The following is a 25,981-nucleotide window of genomic DNA, read 5'->3' as shown; positions in this document are numbered from 1 at the left end:
TTTAAAATACAAGTCTACTGTAACTTTTCCAAATGTTTGTGAACTGGTTCACATCATTTGTTATCGTGAAATCAGTCATGGTGGCAGTGTTCAATATCACAAAAATTGGAAACACCACAAATTAGGATTTTTATTTTCCTGAGAGACAATTTTTGAACATTTGTTACAACATAGCTATTCCTTATTTTTTCCCTATACTTTTAGAGAAGATTGTATGAAACTTTGGCTCATTTTTGCCAACCTACAAAAATATAAATGAAGACTAATGGGTGCTATAATGGAACCAATGGACAATTTGTATTGTTTGATTTAATGTCCCCTTCAGGTAGATGTGAATGGATTTTCTAGTAAGTCGTCATGTGCCTGGAAGGTCAAATGAAACTTTGGAGCAGAAGAAGGGAAAACTCAAGGGTTTCTGGAGATTATATTTCTATAGCTCTAAGTGAAGGGTCTCAGCTTTTGGAAGATATTCAGCTGAACATAAAAAGTGATGCACAGTGCTGGTATAGAGATGTGTATACAGAAAGGCGTGGCATTCAGTCTAAGTGGCAGTGGGAAATAATTGTGTGTGCATGCAGCAAGGATAATGTTTGTGTAGGATGATACGTCACAGCACAAATGTACCAGTAACTTTATGAGATACCTAACACTGCAGCTGCTCACACAGGGTTTTCTGTATAACAGGAGCCTATCCCTAGGAAGAGGAGTGGCACCATCTTCATATGGGTTCTTTGATGAGAGGAAGGAACAGCTAATGTGGGAGTAAGATAACTTCATGGGCAAATGACGTAAGCAGCCACATAGGGCTCCATATCATAAGGATACCACACTTGGCTTAATGCTTTACTGTTGCAATCTTGAAACTCATAATAATGTTATCTTTGACTTTTGATTTGCAATAGAATGATGATACAATAGAGCATGTGTATGGATACGTGCAAAATAGTGTAGTCAGTTCCTGGATTTCCTATTCCTATGTTCCCTGTGTTCCAGAAGCACAGAATTCTAACAGATAAATGATGAGAGGCAGCTTAGCAAGACTCAGAGGAGAACCTGAAAATCCCGTTGCATCAACAGTTGAGAAAGTGGACTTGCCTGTAATCTTGAGAGCACACACATTCTGTTTGTATCAAACACAGATAGTGTTTGCAGACACTAGTCTTGTTTGTGTGATCCCTTTGACTCTTAGACCTATCAGTGTGATCAATTGTGAACTGAAATTGATCACTTGGACTAGTGAGGTGGCATTGGTACATGCAACCTTGATGGGATTGTATTGGAATCCCCTGGCACATTTCTAACTCCACCACTTGGGGCAAGTCAGCTTGAGCATGTCCCAAATAATACATTAAATTCTCAGAGGCACAGCAAATGGATTATAATTTCTACAACACAATTCTCATCTATTTCCATGTTAATGTGATATTAAGTTTAATTTTTACTTATCTCAACAGCAAGGAGAGAGAAAAGGAGAGATCTTCCACTGATGATTCACATCTCAAATGCCCACAAAAGCCAGAGCTGGGTGAAGGTAGTTAGGGAGTCAGGGTAACAATTAATCAGGTAATGGTTATAATATATCTCACTCACTCTAAAATGATCTCCATTTCAGAAGTTCCATATTTGTGCAAGGTCTGGTTCTGAAGTCCCTTCCCATACTGAAGATGTTAGTAAAAACCTACAAATAACACAAGTAATAAAGGATATAATGGGGTTTCCTGGTCATTTGTATTATTGTTTAAAAAAAATAACTGACACAGTAAAAACTGTACCTATTTACGGAGTACTATCTGACACTACTATACATATATTCTGTCAAATCAACATAAATATTTTATGTCCCAAACATTTTTTGTTATCCTAAGAACATTCAAAAGCTCTTCTAGTTAGTTTTTCTAAAAATATTCAGTATATTACCATTATATGCAGTCCCCATACGGTGTCATAGAACAACAAAATGTTTTACTCCTCTCCAACAGTAACTTAGTACTCGTTAGTCAGCCTTCCTCATCCCACTCTTGCCTACTCTCCCTAACCTCTGGTAACCACCAGTATACTCTTCCCTTCTGAGATCAACTTTATTTTAGACTCCACATATGAGTGAGATTGTGTGCTACTTGTCTTTCTGTACTTGGTTCTTTCACTTCTCATGTTGTAAGTGGCAGTATAATTCTGATTTATAAGTCTTGCTTGTTATTATATAGAAACTAATTGATTTTCATATGTTGCTCTTATACCTGCAAACTTGTCAAATTCTCCTTTTAATTCTACTAGGGTTGTTGGTAAACTCAATAGCAGTGTTTTTCCTAGGTGTTATGTCATCTACAAATAAAGAAGTTTAGTTATTCCTCTGAAAAGCAAGAATAAAAGCCAGCTAGGCTTGTGGACTCAGACCAGAAATATTAATTAATATATTAATACAATGTTTGCCTTCAGAAAAAAGAAAACAAAAGAAATATTGGAAATAGAAGCTAGGAAGAGAAGAAAGAATATTATCAGAGTCCCTCAAACAAACAATAGGCAAACATTAGGACAGTAGACTTTAGAAAATAACTAATGGTGAAAACTAGAAAATAACCCACATTTAAAGTTGTAATCTTAGAAAAATTCCCACACATAAAGAAAAATAGCTAAATTTAAACATTAAAGGATTCTTTGGATACTTGAGAAAATTAACTCAGAATGATAAACTCCAAGGTGTATCATAATAACTGTTGGGTTGACATCAATCTTTTCACAACCAGAATACAAAAAGGCAACAACGGAGTAGCACTTTAAAATCATGGTTAATGAAAACAGTGAACTACATTTTAGAGATGTAATTTGTAGTTCAACAAAATTGTCTCTTTTCAAACAAAGACTATAAAATAGTACAAGTAGGGATTTAGGTCGTTCTGTATCTATAAGCCTTTCTTGAGAAACCTGTTGTAACATGGACTTCATATTCCTTATAATGGCATTTAATATTCTTTAATAACACCATTTGAAAGCAGCCTGGCATGATGTTGTTGGTAAATTTTTCTAATTGGAACTTTGCGAGTGTAATGAAATATTGTAAAATTTATTTTTCTAAGACATTCATTCACTGATATAGGTGGGCATGTTTGAGAAAAATCACACAGTAATTTTTTTCCAAGGCAAATATAAAAAGTAGTGAATGCATACTTGGTAGACCTCAGAGAGGATATTTACCAGGAATCTTGGAAATACAATATGGAGGCGAACATTGTGAGGTGCCAAACTCCTATCCTCAACAGTTAAACTAATTGGATGAAAAGGTAGTTTAAAAATTCCCTATTTAGGAGAGGGAGATGGGAGGGTTGCGGGTGGGAGGGAAGTTATTGGGGGGGAAAAAGCCACTGTAATCCATAAGCTGTACTTTGGAAATTTATATTTATTAAATAAAAGTTAAAATTCTCTATTTAAAAAGCAGTATTTTGCCATAAAATCAGTAAAGCCAACAGATTTTAAAAAAGACCCGTAAGAAATAAATGACAACTCTTAACCAGTAAGAGGGCCTCTTAAAAACAAAGATACAATATTGAGACTAAAGCAGATTTGTACTTCCTCTAAGCTTTTCAGTTGTCAGGAAATCAGCTGATTTGCAGCCAATCAGCACCATCAAAAATACCAGGTTAGTTTTAGTTCAACACCGTTCTCTCCATCAAGGGACAGCAGTGATCTCAAACCCCCAAGGAAAAGACACAAAGGGCAGTATCCTCGTTAACCCCGTCTCAGTAACCCAGGTGCAGTCATTCAGACAGCACAGGTGTGAATCAGGCTTCCTTGAGTTTCCAGCTTGGTTTCAGGTTCAACACTTGTTGAAATACAGACTCTGGCTCGCGTTTGAATCCCCTCTTCCTAAATATCTCAAGTAACCATTATCTTCGTTTTAAGTTGCTCTTGTTTAACGAGGGGCATGAATAGGACTATTATCACGGTGAATAAAGACCCTGGAGAATATTTTCTGAGTGTATTTCTGTTATAGCTTTGCTAACTTTCTCAAAACATTTTCCAGGTAAACAGATGTTACCACTCTTCTAGCCTTCCAGAAAGTCACCAGGAAGATGTCTTCCTTGAGCAGCCCACATTACTGTGGCCATGGCTTTTGCTTGGCTGGACCACTTCTACCTCTTGGTAACCACTGCTTTGATCATACTTTGTCTTCAGGATCATACTGCTGAAGCCGTATTTCATCTTTGAACAAATGCTTCAGAATCTTGATCCCACTTGTTTAATATTTCTGTTGAAAGCTCTGTTCTTGTGTGCAGCTGATCTGGTTGTGAAAGTTTTAGTAACTGCCAAGCAGGAAGTTTTCTCAGCTATGATTTTTCAGTCAGGAATGTGTCAGTTGAACCAATTGTGACATCTGTGCTGTTGGCCATTATGATTGCTCTTAATCATTAGACCTCTTTAATTAGGCCATGAACAACTTGACACAGACGACCTGCCTCTGCAGGCTTCGTCTTCAATGTTGTCTCACCCTTTCTTAAAATGAGTTAACCATTTGTAAACTACTGATATCTTTGGGGGGCATTGTCCCCAAAACATTTTGTAAGGCATCAATGATTTCACCATTCTTCTTTACCATAAATTTCTTGTTTGTTCTTGCTTCAATTTTAATAATGCATGTTGCACAAATAGGGACTCTTAAAACTGGTGTCTTTCCCTTCTTAATGCCTCAAATGAGATCCTGTCAGACATATTCTGTTACTGTGATTTGCTTTGGTGTCAAAACCTTTTGAAATCTATGCATTGTTTTTCCACAATAATCCTTTTCAAAGAATTTGTTGACGCCCGCTCATCTTTTGTGTTTATGTATGTGTGTATATTTAGCATCTTCCAGTTTCTAAGCAGAGTGTTAACTGAGTGCAACTGAGTTTTCTTAAGCTAAATTGTCCCATCTTTGATGTCTGATTTGCACCTGCTACAGCAATGGTTTATTTATTTTTAAAGGTGTATTACTTATTTGAAAGGCAGAATGACAGAGAAAAAGCCAGAGAGAGAGAGAGAGAGAGATAGAGAGAAACATTTGCAACTGCAAGTTCACTCTCCAGATACTTACAAGAGCTGTGGCTGGACCAGTCCAGTTCCAGGAACCAGGAACCTGCCCAGGTTCTCCATGTGAGTGGCAAGGCCTCAGTCACTTGGGCCATCACCTGCTACCTTTTAGGAATTATCAGGAAGCTGGAATCAGGGGCAGAGCTGGGACTCGAATCCAGGCACTCTAGAATGGTGCACAGGTGGTGTTCCCCAGTGATGTCTCACCTGTCTCACTAAATACCCACTGCATGGTGTATTTGGCTTTTAAGACTTAAAGATATCTTCAAAATGTGGGCTTTATTTCTTCTTGATACTTGGTTACTTGATATAAACACTTGACCCCCGCTATATCCATTTGGCCCTCTAGGGCAGAAAAGAGAAGTTTTATCACAATTTTGGTTAGAAGTGATTGACTTGACTGATGACTAGAAACGTAACACCCATACTATATAAGTAGTGAAATAATTGAGAGAAAGGAAAGTACACATTATCTCTGTGCTGTATACATTTTAGGGCTTTTAGTAGGAGTATGGAGAAATCTGGGGAGGTTTTTTGTTGTTGTTTCCTCACATACTCTTTTTTTTTTTTTTTTTTTTTTTTTGACAAGCAGAGTGGACAGTGAGAGAGAGAGAGACAGAGAGAAAGGTCTTCCTTTTGCCGTTGGTTCACCCTCCAATGGCTGCCGTGGCCAGCACGCTGCGGCCTGTGCAATGCGCTGATCCGAAGGCAGGAGCCAGGTGCTTCTCCTGGTCTCCCATGGGGTGCAGGGCCCAAGCACTTGGGCCATCCTCCACTGCACTCCGTGGCCACAGCAGAGAGCTGACCTGGAAGAGGGGCAACCGGGACAGAATCCGGCACCCCGACCAGGACTAGAACCCCGTGTGCCGGCGCCGCAAGGCGGAGGATTAGCCTAGTGAGCCGCGGGGCCGGCTCCTCACATATTCTTATCACCCACCTCCCACCCCACCCCCACCAGCCTTCCCAACAACATCACTAAGGTCTTCCCCTCATATTTGGCAGGTTTTGCCAATGGAGCTTTTCTGTGGGCTTGGTATTTGTCTCAGAAACTTTTACATGTGCAGCTCTGTTTATGACATTCCTTCTGCCAGTGCCTTCTCAGCCCCATGGTCCTAATCCTACCAGATGCTTAACTTTTCTCAACAGAAGTGAATGGATCCTACAGCTGGACATACAGCTGGACATTGGCTTCTCTGAATCATGTCCCTAACTATGCCCCTATTTATGGCACTTAATCATATTCTGTTATGTTTTACAACCACTTGGCTATCATTTTAGCTGATAGACTATACTCATTTGAAGCAAGAGTTATGGTTCTTATTTAATGTTAATACTGATTATTGCTTTTTGTTTTCTTTAAAGGTATTCTAGGTGTTCCATTCATCGATTTTCTCCCCTATGGTCTATTATCTGTCCTTGATGTCATAGAAAGCTGATATTTCTATTGTAAAGTAAGTTGTTTCATTTGCGGATATGTATTATTATTATTATTTTTTTTGACAGGCAGAGTGGACAGTGAGAGAGAGAGAGACAGAGAGAAAGGTCTTCCTTTGCCGTTGGTTCACCCTCCAATGGCCGCCTTGGCCGGCACGCTGCAGCCGGCGCACCGCGCTGATCCGATGGCAGGAGCCAGGATCCAGGTGCTTCTCCTGGTCTCCCATGGGGTGCAGGGCCCAAGCACCTGGGCCATCCTCCACTGCACTCCCTGGCCACAGCAGAGAGCTGGCCTGGAAGAGGGGCAACCGGGACAGAATCCGGCGCCCTGACCGGGACTAGAACCTGGTGTGCCGGCGCCACAAGGCGGAGGATTAGCCTAGTGAGTCGTGGCGCCGGCTGCGGATATGTATTATTAATTATTAGGTATCACAGGATAAGAGCTAAACTTCAGGTAAGTATGTAGCATCTGTGCATATGAAAGTTGGCTATGAACTATGTGTGTAGTTCCAGGTGTGTTTCTTTTATTTTTTAAAAAAAGATTTATTTATCTATTTTAAAGTCAGAGTTACACAGAGAGAGCAGAGGCAGAGAGCGAAAGAGAGGTCTTCCATCTGATGGTTCACTCCCCAATTGGCCGCAACGGCCGGAGCTGTGCTGATCCGAAGCCAGGAGCCAGGAGTTTCTTCTGGGTCTCCCACGTGGGTGCAGGGGCCCAAGGACTTGGGCCATCTTCTACTGCTTTCCCAAGCCATAGCAGAGAGCTGGATTGGAAGAGGAGCAGCCGGGACTAGAACCCAGCGCCCATATGGGATGCCGGTACTTCAGGCCAGGGCAATTAACCCACTGCGCCATAGCACCAGCCCCTGTGTTTCTTATATTATAATCCCTTTGAAACCATGCCAGGGACTTATTTGTGTCTCATACTTAATATAAGTTATATGAATTATCATGGTTTTATTACTATATTTAATGTAATTGAAAAAAAATTATGCTTCAATAAACATTGGATGAATGAAAACAAAGTTTGGCTCATCAGCAAGATTACCTTTGAGTCACTTGTAACAACTTTATCAGTCATTGTGGGAGAACTAAATATTTTGGTACATTCCAATGAAAGGTAAGATTATAGCAAAAGTAAGGATTTGAAAAACACTCTATTATTTTGATTTTTAGCTGCTCATTTTGAACACTGTTGAATTTAGTTTGTTGACATTTTTGCTCAATATTTAATTTCATCATAGAGAAGAGGCTGAGCATGAACTTTGTACTTCCGTATTTATACTACAGACTTCACGTCGCATGCCTTTTGTGGGAGGATTAGTAGTGGATCCTCTTTTCCTAGTATCAGTATTTGGCTTTCTGCTGTAACTCTGTTCTTGTCTTTCTGCAGTTACACTTTGAAAGTACTGGACTGTAGAATACAACAAAATGTGTAATTATGACACAATAAGAGGATAGCATTATTTGACAGAACTGAGAAGGGGAAGAACAGTGGTCTGTGTGGATGCGAGGCCAGATCGTTCTGTGCATGTAATGTCATTTTTATGCTACCCAACAAAATATGTGGTATTGGACAGTTTGTTTTCCAGGTGGAACTTCCACAGATAATTTCAAAGCTAAACCCTAAGACTGCTTTTATGTATTTTCGAAAGTCTTTGTCCCCTTATGTGTTATAGGAAAAGAAATTGTGCTAATGAGATCAAGTAGAGCCCAAAAAATTGAGTTAGGGTTAATTGCATCAGAAAACATGATTGCATTTCTTTTGAAATAAATGAGTTTGAAAATTATAGTACAGTTCTGTATCATTTTGTGGTGTGCCAAAAACCATCAAATGTTTGAAAATACAAATGAATGCACTTATGGTTCTACTTTGTTCCATTCTCTTTCTTCCTTTGATGGCTCATGCATCAGCAGTCGTGATGATAGGGAAACAACGAGCACTACAAGTGTACTTGTTAAAAGAGAACATCTTTTGTGACTTCTCATTTTGTTTGAGGAGGTTGAGCCATGTTGTTTTGCACTAGATTCAGGGTGGGAGTGTGTGGAAGTGGCCTGATGTGTTGGAGCCACAGCCTTGGATGAAGCTTTTTTCCACTGGGACTCTCGGTTGCTTGCATCTACATCCCCTGCTTTTACTTTCAGAAATCCTTTTGGAAATGAAGTGATTCTTGTGATAGTGAATATTTACTGGGGACTATGATCAACACCTCTTCTTTTGTGCTTTCAACAATAAGCAAGCAACAAAAGTGAAACGTCTTTCTGCTTCCCTCCTTCCCTTGCTTTCCTAGTATGGTCTACCCAGACTCCTTGAAACGGAAAGCCTTGATGGATTCCCATGAAATGATTCCCTGTAAGCACACACTCTCCACGGGTTCTGAAACCGCACAACTAAGCCATTTCTGAGGTGCACTTTTCCCGGGTGACGTAAGCAGCTTTGTGCACGGCCCTCGTGTTCTATGACTTTTGTCCTGAAACGTTTTTAGAATCTTATCTCTGCTCTCTGTCTAATCTATTTTGTTCCTCATTCTCTGCAGCTGAGTTACCATAGTCGTAATTATTCTCCCTGAATCTATGATCCCTAATATTCAATCTATTCTTTCTTATTTATCATTCTAAAATGCTTGAGTTTTATCCATTCTGATATTTGTTTGCTCTTTGTTTACTCATTTATTTAACCACTCTGTCGCTCCCCCTCTTCGTGGAGGAACGACACAGGACCCTGCGCTGTTCTTTCTGTCTGCTCGGCCCTCCCCGGGTTTGCTGCTGGTTCTTCCCGGGTTGGCTACTATCCCTTCCACCTCCGTGGAAGGGCAGTTCCCCCTGGCCACATTCCCCACTTCCGCAGGGGAGCGGCACACCGCCGGCCGGCTCTCTGGGGGCTGCACGGGTTCCCTTAGATGTTCCCCATAGATGTTCCTGGTGCATGCCGTCTCTCTCCTCCTTTATAGTCCTCCTCCACCAATCCTAACTCGGCTGCCCACACGCCGAGTACGCTGCTCTCCTCCAATCAGGAGCAAGTCCTACAGTTTATTGGTTGAACTGGAGGCAGCTGTGCGGAAGCTGTTTACTTCTCTCCCAGCGCCATATTGTGGGAGAGCAGATGCATAGAATAAGTCCTAATTCCAGTAACTTAGTCTAGTCCGGATTGCTCCCCACAGATCCCCCTTTCTTTTTATTTTTTGGCGTTGATACGCGCCTGTCTTCGGTGTCCCGCGGCACACACTCTGCTCTACTTGCTAGAGTTGCCACAGGCTCTTACAAGTCCTATCAATCAGGAAAACCGAATCCGGGTCCTCTCTTCGCCATTGTGAGGAGGTTTTTAGGCGCTGATGCGTGCCTGTGTTCGGTGCCCTGCAGCGCATGCTCTGCTCTGCCCGCAGGGGCTTACAAAACCTATCAGGCAAACCGAATCCAAGCCTTCTCATTGCCGTATTGTGGGGGAGACTTATTAGTGTTGGTTTGTGCCTATCTTCGGTGACCTGCAGCTCATACTCTGGTCGAGCTGCTTGCTGGCGCTTACCGCCTTAAATCAGGCAGACCGAATCCAAGCTTAATATTGTTGTATTGTGGGGAAGCCTTACTGATGTTAATTCGTGCCTGTCTTCGGTGACCTGCGGCGCATAAGCTGCTAGCTGCCCGCAGGTGCTCATCGCCTCACTTGATTAGGCAGACCGAATCCAAGCTTTCTCATTGCCATGTTGAGGGGAGGCCTTATTTTTCTCTATTTCTCTATCTCCGGGCATTCCTATTTCTCCCATTTTACTTCTATCTGCCAACATTCCTACTTCTCTCACTTTACTTCTAAACTTCTGTTTCTCTTATCCCTGCGGCTTTCCGGCACCTCGCCCCGCCGGCGGGTTCCCGGCTCTGCGCCGCTTCAGCCCGCGCGCCTCTCTCATCTGCGCAGCTTCCCGGCTTTGCGAGGCTCGGCTTCGCGCGCTCCGCGGTCTCCACGCTTAACCCTTTCGCGTCTGAACCACGGCCTACGCCAGCCCCGTTCCCTATCTATTCACGCCCCGTGCTCTCTCTGCACGCGGCGGCTTCCGCGAGTAACACAGCGTAGCTTGCGTCTCCGCCACTAGCATTCAATCCAAGTTCCCCGGGCTAGCCTGGCGAATTCAACCCAGCGTACGTCTCCGCCCCACGGTTTGGCTTCCCGTCCTTTGCTCCCCGGGCTAATCAGACGGATCCCAATCTGGCTTGCGTCTCAGCTTCTGGTTTTAACTTTTCGCCCCCTATTCCCGGGCTAACTTGAGAACCCCAAAGTGGCTTTCGTTTCCGCCTCGGCCTGCCCCCCGCGGCTTCAATTTCCCTAGCATTTTTCTCTACCCGGTATGTTTCCCCAAGCTTTCTTCCAACAATACTCCTCCCTCATTTCTCCTGGCCTCTCCCCACAGTCTGCATCCGAGTCTGTTTGTTCTAGCTTTCACTTTCGCTTTCGACCCTAACTTCTTTCCCACAGTCCGTATCCGAATCTATGCCTAGGCTTTCAATAACTTCTTCCGGCTCCTTTTTCGTCCGGCTTTTCCCTAGGCTGTTTGCTAGTCTCTTTCCGATATTTTCCCTAGGTTGTTTGCTAGTCTCTCTCTCCGATATTTTCCCAGTTCTTCCCGTTTCTTCCCTCCTAAGTTTCATATCCGTCCTAGGTTTCCTATCCGAGTCACGGCACCATTATGTCGCTCCCCCTCTTCATGGAGGAACGACACTAAGCCCTGCCTAGGCTTCATATCCGAGTCACGGCACCATTATGTCGCTCCCCCTCTTCGTGGAGGAACGACACAGGACCCTGCGCTGTTCTTTCTGTCTGCTCGGCCCTCCCCGGGTTTGCTGCTGGTTCTTCCCGGGTTGGCTACTATCCCTTCCACCTCCGTGGAAGGGCAGTTCCCCCTGGCCACATTCCCCACTTCCGCAGGGGAGCGGCACACCGCCGGCCGGCTCTCTGGGGGCTGCACGGGTTCCCTTAGATGTTCCCCATAGATGTTCCTGGTGCATGCCGTCTCTCTCCTCCTTTATAGTCCTCCTCCACCAATCCTAACTCGGCTGCCCACACGCCGAGTACGCTGCTCTCCTCCAATCAGGAGCAAGTCCTACAGTTTATTGGTTGAACTGGAGGCAGCTGTGCGGAAGCTGTTTACTTCTCTCCCAGCGCCATATTGTGGGAGAGCAGATGCATAGAATAAGTCCTAATTCCAGTAACTTAGTCTAGTCCGGATTGCTCCCCACACCACTCACTAATTTTTCATTCATCAAACTTTTATTGAGTACTTTCCAAATGCCATAAATTCTGATTGAAAATTGAATTTATAGCACATATATACTTTCATTAGGCCTAGTACCCATTTTCCTACACAAATTTTAAGTGGCTACCCATTTTTAATGCCTCAAGCCAATTTGAATGCTTCCACTTTAATTATAGGTTATCTACATGATAGCCCCTTAAGTCTACCTATTTTTTCAGTCAACTATAAGATGTGTTTGTTAAACCCACAAGATAGGCAAGGTGTCAAGCTCTTTGATGTTGTGTCTCAGTGTCACTCAAAATATTTCTTTTAGGGTTCCAAATAAAATACAGAATTCCCAATTAGTTTGAGTTTCAATATAAACCACAAATAATTTTTAGTGTAAGTATGAACTTCAGATGAACAACAGATGCATATTTAGCATAACAGTGTCTGTACGGTAATTTGGACATACCTGTCCTAAAAATGCTGTTGATCTGACAATAAAATTTAACCTGGGTTTGTTTCTTTTTGTTTATAAAATCTACCAAAGAACATTTTGGGATTTTTCTTTCCTCTATGCAGTTGAGTGTTTTTCTCCAGTGTCTTGGTATAGTACAATATCTTAAGTATTCCTCAGATGACCCAATGATGTAAGAATCAGTATCAGTTCACTTCAGATATGAGGTTGTTGGGGTGCAGAGGAGTTTGCTCATAGTCACCACATTACTGAGTGTCAGTTCTGGCTACAAGTTAGATTCTTAGCTGTTGCTTGTGGAGTAATGCTCTTTTACAGGTGTCTAGGTTGCTCCAGAGAGCACCAGTGATAGTGACACTTTCATAAATAATCATTAAATAATCATTCCTGGAAATTCAGTTTATTTTAAAATTATTGGTGTATCTATTTTTCTGGGCATTCAAGGTAGCTAAGTGCATGGACACTGCACATATTACTGGGGACTCTTCTGTGCTGCCTGACCACTCTGGAAAGAAATCAGTGCTCTACACAGCTGCCCGTAGAAAGGAGGTGGACCTGTTCCAATGACTATCTCTCGAGGTACTGAGTCATAAGGATCTGGCATTACTGACCCCACACCTGGACCTTCTGAGCCTCACTGAGAGAAACCCTGGAAACCTGGCAGATTAACCCATGGTGGCTCAGCACGCTCTTCTATGTTTTGGGGGGTGACACATTATTCTGTGATAATCAGAGACCTTTCCACTATCTCCCTCACTTTAGCTTGGGATTTGAATGTCTTTTCCACTGGAGTCTGTGGAGAAAGTGGTAGAAAGTTTGTTTTTCCTAATCCATAGCTGTGAGTCTATGTCTCCAAATAAGGTGTTATATGCTGAATTTTGTCTCCCTAAAATTCCTGTTAGAGTCCTTATCCCTAAAGCCTCAGATGTGACAGAACGTTTTTCTGGCAGCAGGGAACAACATTGCTGGTAATAATAGCTAACATTTCTGGAAATTTATGAACGAGGCATTAAGGAGTTAATTCTTGCAGCATCTGTATGAAGTAGATACACTGTTTTAAATTGGAGAAAATGGAAAACACAGAGGGTGAGGCATTTGCCCCAAATCACATAAGTGGTGGTCTGATGCTGTGCTCTTAGACATGGTTTTATGTTGGAAGAGTGGAATTTTATCAGCAAACCAATATGTAGAGCGTCCCAGGGCAAGGAGGGCAAACAGCAACAAGAAGGATTGCGGGCATCAGTCCTCCCACCCCAGGGCATTTCTGTATCCTTAGCACCTGGCAAGCCTGGCACATAGTAGGTATTCGATAGATACGTGTGAGGTCAGCAAATGGAAAACAGACATGTGGAGTGCCCAGGAGCTTCAAGGAGATTGACCTACATAGAACTTAAAATATAACTGGGAACATAGCAAGATGGCAGTGTATGATATGAAATGGACAAAGATTTGTGGATGAAATATTGTATGAAGCAAGTCCATCCACTCATTCACACATCCTTTAAAAATGTATGGAGCACCTGCCTTACACAAAATATTTAGGAGTCAGAGTCATATAAATCATGGAGCTAGAATCCCTTCCTTGAAGGTCTGTATTTTGAGCAAGAGCTTTGCTGAAGATAGTCATAGAAATTAATGCTTTTATTGGCAGCATTTCTGAAACTAAAGGTTAGTAAACTACCTAAATAATAAAATCAAGCAATTATTTCTGGTGACATACTATGAGCATTAAAAGTAATGGCATTTTATTAGCTTTGTAGCAATACAATCACCATTATGAATAGTGATATTTGCCTGCCAGGAATCGTTATCATTTTAATAACACGGGTAAACAGAATTCATTATTATTTGGTGTGAAAGTTCTACATATGTTTGTGTGTGTGTATATATATAATATATGTGTGTATACATGTATATATATATATATACGCACACACAAATAGAATTGCACACACACAAATGTACAAATAAAGAGAAATGTTTTTCTTTGACCAGTCTTTCATTTGCTGGAATGAAAGAATCAATGAAATTAAAGATATATTAATTAGAAAGGAAACACACAGCAATAAATAACTAGTAATATAATACTTTCTTTCTATGCAAAAGCAACATGAAATTTCATGTTTTGAGGTACATATTCAGTGTAAACAAATCAATCCTTGGCCACAACACAAGAATATGAAAACAAGGTGGAATAACATAAAGAGAAGCCTACATTAGTGAAAAGTGAATTTTATTGCTACACGAATTCTCTGTTTTATTGGCTAATTATTAATGTGTTGTGCATTACATTGAATAAAGTGTCACTGGCACTTTTTTTAGCACTTAAACTAGTGTTTACTGATGCAATGCTTTCATGAAATATCTTTATTGGATGGGTCTCCTGAACAGCGGATGCTGAGGCAGAAGGTAGTGCACAGATTAGTACTGAGCAGCCTGGATCAACCCATGTGGAAGGGAGTGGGAGAAAGTAGCAGTGGGAAGCAGGGAGGCCGAGCTTCGGGGCAGGCCCAGTGACCGTGCCAGCTGGCCCTGGGGGGTGCTCAGGCCCTAGAACGGCCCTCAGCAGTGCACTGCTTCCAGCTGCGCTGAGATGACCAAGCCCAGTTTCAGCATCAGTCAGGCATGACACTGGGAAGGCACATTACTTTGGGGTAAAAAGGCGTTATTTCTGCATCTCAGACAATTGCTTAAGGGGTTGGCAGCCCAGCAATGTTAGTATTCAAAGCAGCCAGACTGACATGCCTGTCACTTGGGGGCACCACCTTAGATTCCATCACCGTGGCCTATCAGGGAACACAGAAGAGTGATTCAGAAAGAGGAACCATTTCCCTGGCCACCCTTCTCTTCCACGGCCAACTTCTCTCTGTGGTTTCTGGGTTGCCCCTGAAGTTCTGCATGACATATCTTAGCCCATATTGGTTCAGCCTTCGTCAGACTCCATGGCTCAGAGACACAGCTTTATGTTGAAATAGAAGTTTGCCAGAAAATCAAAATGGTAAAGCATTCCAGGCAGAAGAGAGAGGGTGAACAGGTGCACATCAGGCAGGCGTGGCCTCTTCCTCTCCCAGGTGCATCGCTGTAGCCTGGGCACCTGGCACACCGCCTCACACAGACAAGGTGTTTAATAAGCACTCACGGACTCCTTCTCCGAAAGGTGAGGCTTTGACTCAGGTTCTCTCCTACTCCTTTGAAATATTTATAGTTCAACTATTATTTCAAATCCATCTGTTCTCTTCTGCAAGTGTCATGCTATATTTACACTTCAGTTTCTTCTTTATAGTCTGTGATCTCCACTACCAACAGCACCTCTTGTCTCCCCACTCATGACCTGAGACTCCCATGTCCCTACATTTTCCTACTTCCCCACCCTCTCCTTCCATTAACCATCCACCATAGCTTTACATTTGTATTGTTAAACTTTATGACAATTATGTTTTTTTTTTTTTTTTTCTGAAATCACTCTCTACATTTCTTCCCTTACTTGACTCTCAGGGTCAGATGTGATAATGGCCATCAACTGCTCAAATACAACTTTTTCTAAAAAAATCATTTGAAGTATAGATAGATAGATCAATAGAGATGAGAGACAGGGAGGGAAGGAGGGAGGGAGAAAGAGAGAGAGAAAGAAAGAGAAAGAGAAAGAGAGAGAGAGAGAGAGCAAGAGAGAGAATGAAAATGAATCTTCCATTCACTCCCCAGATGCCTCCAGCAGCCAGGGCTGACTCGGCGCTAAGCCAAGAGCCAGGAACCCAGTTCGGGTCTCCCACTTGCTCTGAATGACTTCATCAATCACCTGCTGCCTCCCGGGGTGTGCATTAGCAGGAAGGTGGATTCCAAGCAGAGGCAGGACTTGGACCGGAAACTCTGATACAAGACTTGGGCATCCCAAACGACGTTGTAATCTCTGCGTCAAATGCCCATCTGTAAATAAAGCTTTTGAAAACGTATTTTAGATTACCATCTGTGGACGGTGTCCACTGAATGACTTTTGTTGAACAGCTGTCTGGGTCTCTGGTCTGGACTCACCCTCTAGTTTGGCTTTATTTGGCCTATACGTTTATACATTTGCACCAACTTTTAAAAACTGCATAATATCACTGCCAAAAGAGAAGCAGTGACAATAGTTATATTATTATATACATTGTCAAGCAGTGTGCTAAGCCTGAATTTTTTTTTTTTGTATGAGAACCATGTCACTGTGCTTGTATTGCTCCGAGAGGAAACATTTTTAGTGTCCTGATCAGCTGCACACCCTTCCTGCCATCATATCACAGCGTGTGGAATTCCCCTTTCCTGGAAGTTTTGCCTCCTCCTCCTGGAGGTCCCTTGGCTCCTGTCCAGGCTGGACTGGACACCGTCTGCATCTGCTGCGTCTGTGTTCCCCTTTTCTAGAACGGCTGCAATTTGAAAACTGTATCTCCAGAACGTCCTTTTCTACCTCTTCCCAGCCGCAGTTTCTATCCATATCCACACTTTCCATTTGAAAATGTTATTGCCCTCTCATTTAGCAATAATGGTATAAATCTCTGCATCTCAAGAATCCTAACTTCATTCAGTGCTGCTGATCTAGCTGGGTGTTTCTCTTCTGCTGCAGCATCATCTACTTGTCTTCTGATATTGAATTTTTTATTTTGGTCATTATTTTCTTATAGGATGTTGGTTCTCCTCTTGTGCCTAGAAATTCTTGGCTGTGCTTAAAGATTCTTAAGTGAAGGGAGGAGAACATAGTTTGAGATACTCAATGTGGTGTGAGCCAAGGAGTGCCAGTGTGGTGTGAGTTTGGTGGATATACTCTAGAAGTTTTAGCACCAGGATTCACTTCTTTATTCTGAGCCATATATATTTTGCATTGGCTGAAGGTACAAACCTTGAAAGTATATTCCCTAGACTGTGCATCTAGGGATCTCTCCAAGCCAAGATCCTTGGAATGAAGTATTTTCCACACACTGGATGCCCTTGAGTGAGCTTATTCCGAAGGCAGAAGAGAGAAAGAGACATCTTCCTGTGGTCCTCTGGTTCTTTCATGCTGGTAGTAAGGGTGTTGGAGATGATTCTCTGCTGGGATGTTCCAGCCTCCTGTCTTTGTTCTCCAGCTTTTCTGGCTCTCAGGATATAGCCAGCAGCCCTTTACTGAACCCAGTTTTCTGAACCAAGTGTTACAAGCTCAATAGTTTCCTTAGTTTTGCGTGTTGCAGAAGTAGCAGCTGTTCTGGTGATCCAGTTCTGTACTGCTCTGGAAGTCATTTCTGAATGCTCAATCATGCTGTTCCATCATGTCCATTGGTTTTATAATATGCAGATTATCTTTATTTGCTCTTGTGTTCCTCTAAAAACTCAGAATGGTTTCTATTTCGCACTGGTGCCAGCCGCCCAGACAGACCGAATGAGAAGTTGGGGAAACGAAGGTCAGGTTCCTGACCCTTTAATGGCACCATTGGGTAAATCCTATTCTGGGGAGCTCATGTCTACACTAGCTTTCCTAGTAGTTTCTTTAGTCAGGGAGAGGTTAGGATTGGGACAAATCTAGGGTAAGCATCACATGCCTTTGTTCTCAGTTGTGGTGAGGGTAAGAATGTAGGGACTTGCTCTGGTTGTTCTGTAAGCCCATCCTCAGTTACATGCACAACTCCCTCCTATTTTCCATTACACCTGCTGCCTTGAGCATTTCAGTGAACAGATTGGAGAACCCCAGCTTGTTGTTTGTGTACAATATGTTCTTTCTCCTGTTTTTACAAGAAACGTTCCCTTATCCTTTCTGTCTTCCAAAAACTTATTGAACTCCTGGACCTGCTGGGAGCACCCCATGGCCATATTCCTGAAGATTGCCTCCATACTTTCATTTCATTACAACTCATTGAGGCAAATGCTTGTTCTCAGTTTGGGTCTTTGGCTGGAGCCTCATCTAAACTACTTGGCCCACCAGTTTCAGAATCAAAAGCTGAAACAGAAATGCTTTGTATTATGAGTGATACACTTGGATGCTTAATAGTATTTATGATTTTCTACATTTTCATAATTGTAAAATTTTTAAACATCTTATATCAACATATACCCTCTTTACTCTTAGAGGAAAAATGTATTAAAATCCTTGATATTTTTTTATTCCTGGCAAGCCAGCAATATCACCACATTCTGGTTAAGTCTGTTCATCAAGACTGGGAAGGCATGAGAATTTGAATTAGATGAACACTTGTCTATGCATTGGGATGCTGCCATCTATAACTTTTAAAGGTGGGGTAAGGTACTTAACCCTTTCTGAGCTTTAGCTCAGAAACGTTTAGATGTCAACAAGAATACTTACACAAGTAAGAATTAAGTATTATTAAATAGACAGATGAAGATGACTATTATAGTGCCCACTTACAGTGATTGCTCAATTAAGTGATCTTTTGGAAAGCTGCAGCAATTTCCAAAGGTGAATTCCTTAATGTAGCCTTAGGAAAGTCAAAATGTTGCTGGAAATGCGGGCACTTAGCCTAGTGGTTAAGCCACCACATTCTACATCAGATTTCCTGGGCCCTGGCTCCTGTCTCCTACTTCCTGCCATTGCAGACCCAGAAAATGGCTCAAGTGACTATGTTCCTGCCATTGATGTCAGAGACTGGTATTGAGTTACCAACTTCAGCTCTGGCCCTATCCAGCATTGGTGGCTGCAAGAATTCAGGGAGTTACCAAGTTGATATTTACTGGGCATGTGCAAAAACAGTGCATTTTTGAGTAATTATATGCCTAATGCTGCTTGAACTAAAACATCCAAAGAAAATGTCAAATTTTCCTATGTACAGTAGCTCATTTGTAGTAAAAGTGTATAACTTCTTCATAACAAAAGCAGTGGGCATATGAGGGAGTTCTGTGTTTACTGCTAAAATACATATTTCTAGGGGTTATGCTTTCAAGAAAATCCAATGGTTGTAATGCATTTAGATTTCTGCTAAGAAGACCATGGTCATGTGAATTGGAACACCCAAGTATGCTGCATGTTTCTTTTCTGTTGTAGCTTTAAGTCTTTGTCATTAACTCGGAGAGCTTGATTATAGTATGTCTTGAGGCGGACATGGTTGAGTCCAGTCTCACTGAAGGCTGTTGACCTTCCTGTCTCTGACGAATCCCATCTTCCTAGGCTTGGGAAGCTTACTGTTACTATCTCTCTGAATACGCTTCCCTCACTCCTGTTCTGGAATTTTCAAATCTCCCTTGAACCACAATAACTTGGATATTTGCTATACTAATGCAACTCCAGAATCCCTGTAATTTTTTTTCCTTTTTTTTAAAAAAAGATTTATTTTATTTATTTGAAAGATAGAGATACAGAGAGATGTAGAGCCAGAGAGAGAGAGAGAGAGAGGTCTTCCATTGGCTGGTTCACTCCCCAAAAGGCTACAAAGGACAGAACTGAGCTGATCTGAAGCCAGGAGCCAGATCTCCCAAGTGGGTGCTGGGGCCTCCCACGTGGGTGCAGGGGCCCAAGGACGTGGGCCATCTTCCACTGCTTTCCCAGGCCATAGCAGAGAGCTGGATCGGAGATGGAGCAGCCAGGTCTCCAACCGGTGCCCATATGGATGCCGGCAGTGCATGTGACGGATTTTCCTGCTACACAGAACTGCCCCATGTAATCTTTCTTCATGTCTATTCTTTTTCTTTCCTCCTCTGATTATGTATTTTAAAATAGCCTGATTTGAAGCTCATTAATTATTTCCTCCATTTTTATCTCTTCTATTTATGCCTTTTAATATGTTTTTAGTTTGATTCAAGGTATCTTTCACTTCAAGAATTTTTGCTTGATTTTTAAAAATTGCTTACTTCTCTTAAGTTTCTCTCTTAGAGTAGTGAATACTTTCCCCATGTTTCCATGAAACTTGGTAAGTTTCCTGAAAACAGATACATTTTAATTCTGTACCCAAGAGTTTACATGTATCAGTTACTGTCTGATTGGTTTATTAGGTCAGGTCATAGTTTCCTGAACATTCTTGATACTTGTTGATATGAACCGTCCTCTGCACAGTGAAGGATTAGAATTTTCCCATCATTATAATCTAGCTTCATTTGTGTCCGACACATGAAATCTTTCTCTTGTTTTTTACAAGAAACGTTCCCTTATCCTTTCTGTCTTCCAAAAACTTATTGAAATGTCCAGAAATCCTAAGCACTCTCTTTTTCTCAGAGCCAGTGGACATTCCTATATTTTAACCCAAGGCAGTGCACTAAGTAGAAGTGGGCGGTGTCTGCTTTTGGTGCACTGCCACTCTTTCAACAGTAGAGGGCCCCACAGGTTGGGGTTGGCCATTGTTGGAAGAATGAAGAGGCTCTCGCTATGAACTCCACCTGGGGATAGAGGACTTCTGGCTCTCTGTGGAGCTGGGTCTTACTGAAGAAATCCTGGAACTAAGCTTCAAGGCCAAGTTCTATGCTGACTTTCTCACCCTACTCCCCAGCTGCTGAGGCCTTGCTCTACCGTCTGCCAGAGCTTGGGGAGGATTGGTGGAGGTGTTCCTGGGCCCTTGGCTGAGTAGAGTCCAGAGCCTCAGTCCGCAGTTACTGGCCCAGAGAGAAGGGTCATGGAGCCCTGCTGGCATTGGGTTTTACAGCAGTATGCCTAGTACTGGGCCTCAACTCTAAGATCTGGACCGACTTACTTCTCGCTCTCCAGGTGGGAGGTGTGGAGCTGCACCGCTTGGGGGGAGGGGTGACAGAGGTTCATTTCCTGTCTACTTCAATGTATCTTTTCTTATTTTTACATTAAAACTAGGCACTGTGATCTCTTGCCTGGCTTCTTTAGCTCCTGTGAAGGTGGATTGATGTGTGAATAGCTATTCAAATTGGTGTCTCCATGGGGACAAGATCACTGGGGTGTCTAACTCATCTGCCCAGGAAAATTGTCTTTGATTCATCACTCAGTAGGTGAGTGGCATTACATTATGATTTTTTTTTTTTGCCTTCCATTAATATCTCTGAGTGATATTTTAAGGTAATTTTATGTCTGTGTCTGATGCAGAAAATCCTGATGGCCTGTATATATTTTACATGGAAGTCCACTGACTGTTTCCAAAGACAACTTTAGGTTGCTGGCATATAACACAATACAAGCATGAATGACATAACTGCATTTTTGCTTATGACTATTCACTAACACATGAACTTTCTACTAACAGAAAATAAGTCATTAATAGTAATGTGTGTGTTTGTATGTATGTAGTAAAAATATTTATGATCGAATGATAATTTTCTCACTGAAAAAGGATCTCAACTTCATGAAAAAGATGGCATGGGCTTGAATTCCTTCAATATCAGCAGTAGAGGCTGAGTTACTGCTAGAACGAATATTCTTTTACACTTACAGAGCAGGTGTAATATGCTCAGCACTTGACAAACCACTGGGAGCGAAATTTGACCTATCATGATATCAGAGTATGACAGATTGATGTATGTGTTTTTTCTTGAGGTCTTTCAGAGGTTACTTGTATGTCAGGTAATTATCTTTTCCATAGAAAAGTAGAGAATGCCTTGTAAAATATTTTAAGTTTCCAGAAGCATCAAGAAAACTTGGTTCATCTGAATTTCCGGGTCTTGTCAGTGATGTTGTTTTCATAATTGCATTCAAGTAGGAAGTATCAGACAGGACTCTGGAATTGTAACTGGCATCTTAAAATGCTGGAACAAAAGCTTACTCCTCTTCCACTGTTTTTTAACCTAGCAAGTTTTTATTATTTTAATTAGTTATTTATTGAATTAATTTATTTGGGAAACAGAGGGAGACAGATCTTCGATCTGCTGTTCACTCACAAATGGTTACAGCAGCTGCAGCTGGGCCAGGCTAAAGCCAGGAGCCAGGAACTCAATGCAGGTTTCCCACCTGGGTGATGGGGACCCAGCCACTTGAGCCATCACACATATGCAAGAAGCTGAAATTAAAGGGCGGGGCTGAGACAGGGGCCCAGGCGCTCCATGGGATGTGAGTGTCCCAAGTGGCATCCTGACTGCTGCACCAAATGCCTACCAAAGTTTCTGATGCAGACTGATTGGCCGTTCCGGTTGCTGTCCGCCCACTGATTCTTCTCTGGCTGGTTTCATGACTACTTCTTCAGAAGTCTGATGTGTTGGCAGGGTTCTCTTGCATTTTCTTGCATGGAGTTCTATGAGTTTCTGAATCTCTAAGTTTATCTTTTGCCAAATTTGCAGAAATTTCCATCATTTGTTTAAAATTCGATCTGCTTCATGTGTGGCTGTTGCTTTTGTACAAATGTTCTTTGAATTACTGTTATTTTCTCAATCTTTTTTCTTTCTGTCCTTCATATTAGATAATTTAGATTAGAAAATTTGTGATTACTCTGGCCTCAGAATCAGCCTTTAAGGCATGCGGATCCGGCTGAAAAGCCCATGAGAGTATTTCAGGCATGGAAAGCCAAGACACTCTGGGAAAAAAAAAAAAAAAAAAAAAAAAAAAACTAAATAAAGATCTCCGCAAGTGAGATCCCAGTGGAAAGAACGGGTCATCAAAGAAGGAGGTACCTTTCTCTGAAGGGAGGAAAGAACTTCCACTTTGACCATGGCCTTGTCTAAAATGATCAGAGTCGGTGAACTCAGGGGGCTTCCATAGCCTTGGCAGCTCACGACAAGAGCCTAGGGTGATTACTGATGCCATAAACAAGAGTGTCAATTTGTTAAGTCAACAACAGGAGTCACTGTGAACTTACTCCTCATGTACGATCTTTGTCCTTAGTGTGCTGTACATTGAGATTTAATGCTATAACTAGTACTCAAACAGTATTTTTCACTTTATGTTTCTGTGTGGGTGCAAACTGTTGAAATCTTTACTTAATGTATGCTAAACTGATCTTCTGTATATAAAGAGAAACGAAAATGAATCTTGATGTGAATGGGAGGGGAGAGGAGCGGGAAACGGGAGGATTGCGGGTAGGAGGGAAGTTAAGGAGGGGGAAGCCATTGTAATCCATAAGCTGTACTTTGGAAATTTATATTCATTAAATAAAAGTTAAAGAAAATCTGATAAAAAAAAGAAAATTTGTGATTAATTAAGTTCATTGATTTTTTCTGTCATTTACATTATATTTTAAGTAAATTCAGCTTCATAAAACCTCAACTATTATCCTTTTCAGTTCTATAATTTGCATTTGGTTGTCTTTTGTAGCTTTTTGGTTTTCTTCAAGATTTTCTTTCTTTTTCTCATTGCAATCATATTTTTATGGCACATAGTTATAACAATTGTTATGTCATTTTCAATATATGGTTTTTCTTGGGATGAGTCTCAGCTGAATGTCTTTTGATCTTGGTTGACCATTCCTAGTTCTTCATGTGTCAAGTAATTTTGAATTGTGTCCTGAGCATTGTGAATTTTATACTTGGAGAGTTTAGATTCTGTTATATTTCACAGACGTGTGTGGATCTTTTGTTTTGCTCAGAAATCAATTCGGTTGTAGAGTCTCTTAGCTGGCAACACAAATCTCAGCACAGTTTTTTTTTAAAACATTTATTTATTTATTTGAAAGTCAGAGTTACACAGAGAGAGGAGAGTCAGAGAGAAAGTGCGAAAGAGGTCTTAAATCCACTGGTTCACTCCCCAAATGGCTGCAATGGCCAGAGCTGCACCCATCCGAAGCCAGGAGCTAGGAGCTTCTTCTAGGTCTCCCATGTGGGTGCAGGGGCCCAAGGATATGGGCCATCTTCCACTGATTTCCTGGGCCGTAGCAGAGAGCTGGATCAGAAGAGAAGCAGCTGAGACTGGAACCTGCGCCCATATGGAATGCCAGCACTGCAGGTGGCGTCTTTACCTGCTATGCCACAGCGCCACAGCGCCGGCCCTAACAGTTCAGTTTCTTTAGCTGTATTGTTTCGAGTTCTCCGGGTACATGTGTAGTTACAGGGATCAATCAAGCACTGGAACGGAGTTTGTAAGGACTATCTGAGGCTTGCAACTCTCATTTTCTCACTTCCCAGTTCCGTGCTCACTTGTGAAGATCTGTGATTCATCTGAACTCTTTTCTGATTTGCTAGGATATAAATTTTCTATTGAAATATTGGTAACATTTATGGTGCCAGCTTCAGTAGGGAAAACAACCAGAGAAACTGAAAATGTAAACGTAAACATTCTGGAACCCTTATTTTACAGCACCATCTAAAATTTTGTGGACTTAAAAATACAGTAGCATAAAGTAATAATTATTCCTGTAATAAGCATAATTTGAAGTTTTATGATATCATAACTTCATTTTATATTCACTTGGTAAATAGTTCATAATAAATAAATCTTTTGAAAATTTCCTTCAGACGCTTTCCAAAATTGACTTTTTCCCAAATTATAGTCAGATACCGATAGTGATTTTATCATATCAAAATAGAATATTTTTTATTTTGTGCATTTAAATTAGACAGCCATAGTGTTAAACTCTATTAGGATGTAACATTACAAAGAAAATGAAGTTTATACAGCCGTTATTTCAGTATTCAGAAGGCTTCAATGGGAATTTTGTCTGAGTAAAGACCAGAGATTTGTGATCTATGTTGGTGGTGACCTTAGAAGAAAAATCAAGGGAATAAATTATTGTGTCAAAATTACCTTTATAGGCAATGTTTTTGATGTCATAGGGCAATCTGTGCTTCCCTTTCTTCTTATAATTGTATCAGTTTCTCATTGTTAAAGAATTCCTCATCCCGAGCTACTCTATTATTTCTAGAATTTGTAGAAAGGTCAGTGAGTCTCAGGAGTTGTGATTACTTTTTCTAGCTGACATTTATTGATCTCATTACCTTCATGCTCATATTTCAAAAACTTTTTTCATTCTGTTACCATTTCAAAGATGACAGAAACGCTACAGTGCTCACTGTATTAGAACTGTATGTAATTAAATTTTTTCTCTGTTTCATAACAATTTCACTGTCAAAACCATAGCATGTATTGTTTATAAATTAGATTGTTATAATTAGAACACATAGTGTGCATAAAATCTAGGCTGTATTTATATTGTAACATATACTTTTTATCTTTTTGTAAGATTGAATACTTAGGAATCTTTAGGTATAAAATGTTTTGCAAGTACTGAATGGCTCACTTAACTCACACCATTGCCAGTGCTTAGTTATAAATGACTGGTTTTGAAAAGTCCCATTCTTGTAAAATCAGTCATTTCTTATAAAAATATGAAGATAAGGGATAATAAATAAATGTGAATAAAGATGATAGAGTGAAATTTCACATAAATACCTTTCAAATCTCCTTAATGAGACTGAATGATCATAAGATTGCATAATCATTATCTTATAATACTAAGATAATAAAATAAGGTCATTAAAATATGTATTTTTCTCAAATACTTAACTATACAGTTAGAGTTTTTTAAAGGTTAGTGATTTCTTAAGTTCATCTATATGGGGAACGTGAAGGAACAGCCTTGCATTTATTCTGTTTAAGTCATAATTAGGCTTATGGATTCTGGTCTTCCTGTTTACCAAGAGAGTATCCAACCAGAAAGATTCAGGAATTCTCTCTGTGAGTCAGGAGTAGACACAGGCCCTTGAATGGTTATGATGAATCAGAAATGTAAACTAGCAGTTATTTCCTGGAGGTTATATTTTGATGGATTACTCTGCAGGAGACTCTAATTTATAGAAAGTAATACCTTGATAGTTAGGACCAAAGAATGACTAAGTACCTCTGCTATTGTTTGTCCATATAATCTTGGTCCTTTGGCTATAGATTTGGCTCCTATGCATTCCTGAGGATTATTAATTTCCTTATTCTCACTTGAAATTCAAGGGATAAAACCCAGAG

The sequence above is a fragment of the Oryctolagus cuniculus genome, chromosome 16 (assembly GCF_051225735.1).
Source record: "Oryctolagus cuniculus isolate XC-2025 breed Fujian yellow rabbit chromosome 16, ASM5122573v1, whole genome shotgun sequence".
In the NCBI taxonomy this organism is placed as follows: domain Eukaryota; kingdom Metazoa; phylum Chordata; class Mammalia; order Lagomorpha; family Leporidae; genus Oryctolagus; species Oryctolagus cuniculus.
Note: the sequence above shows the minus strand (reverse complement) of the source record.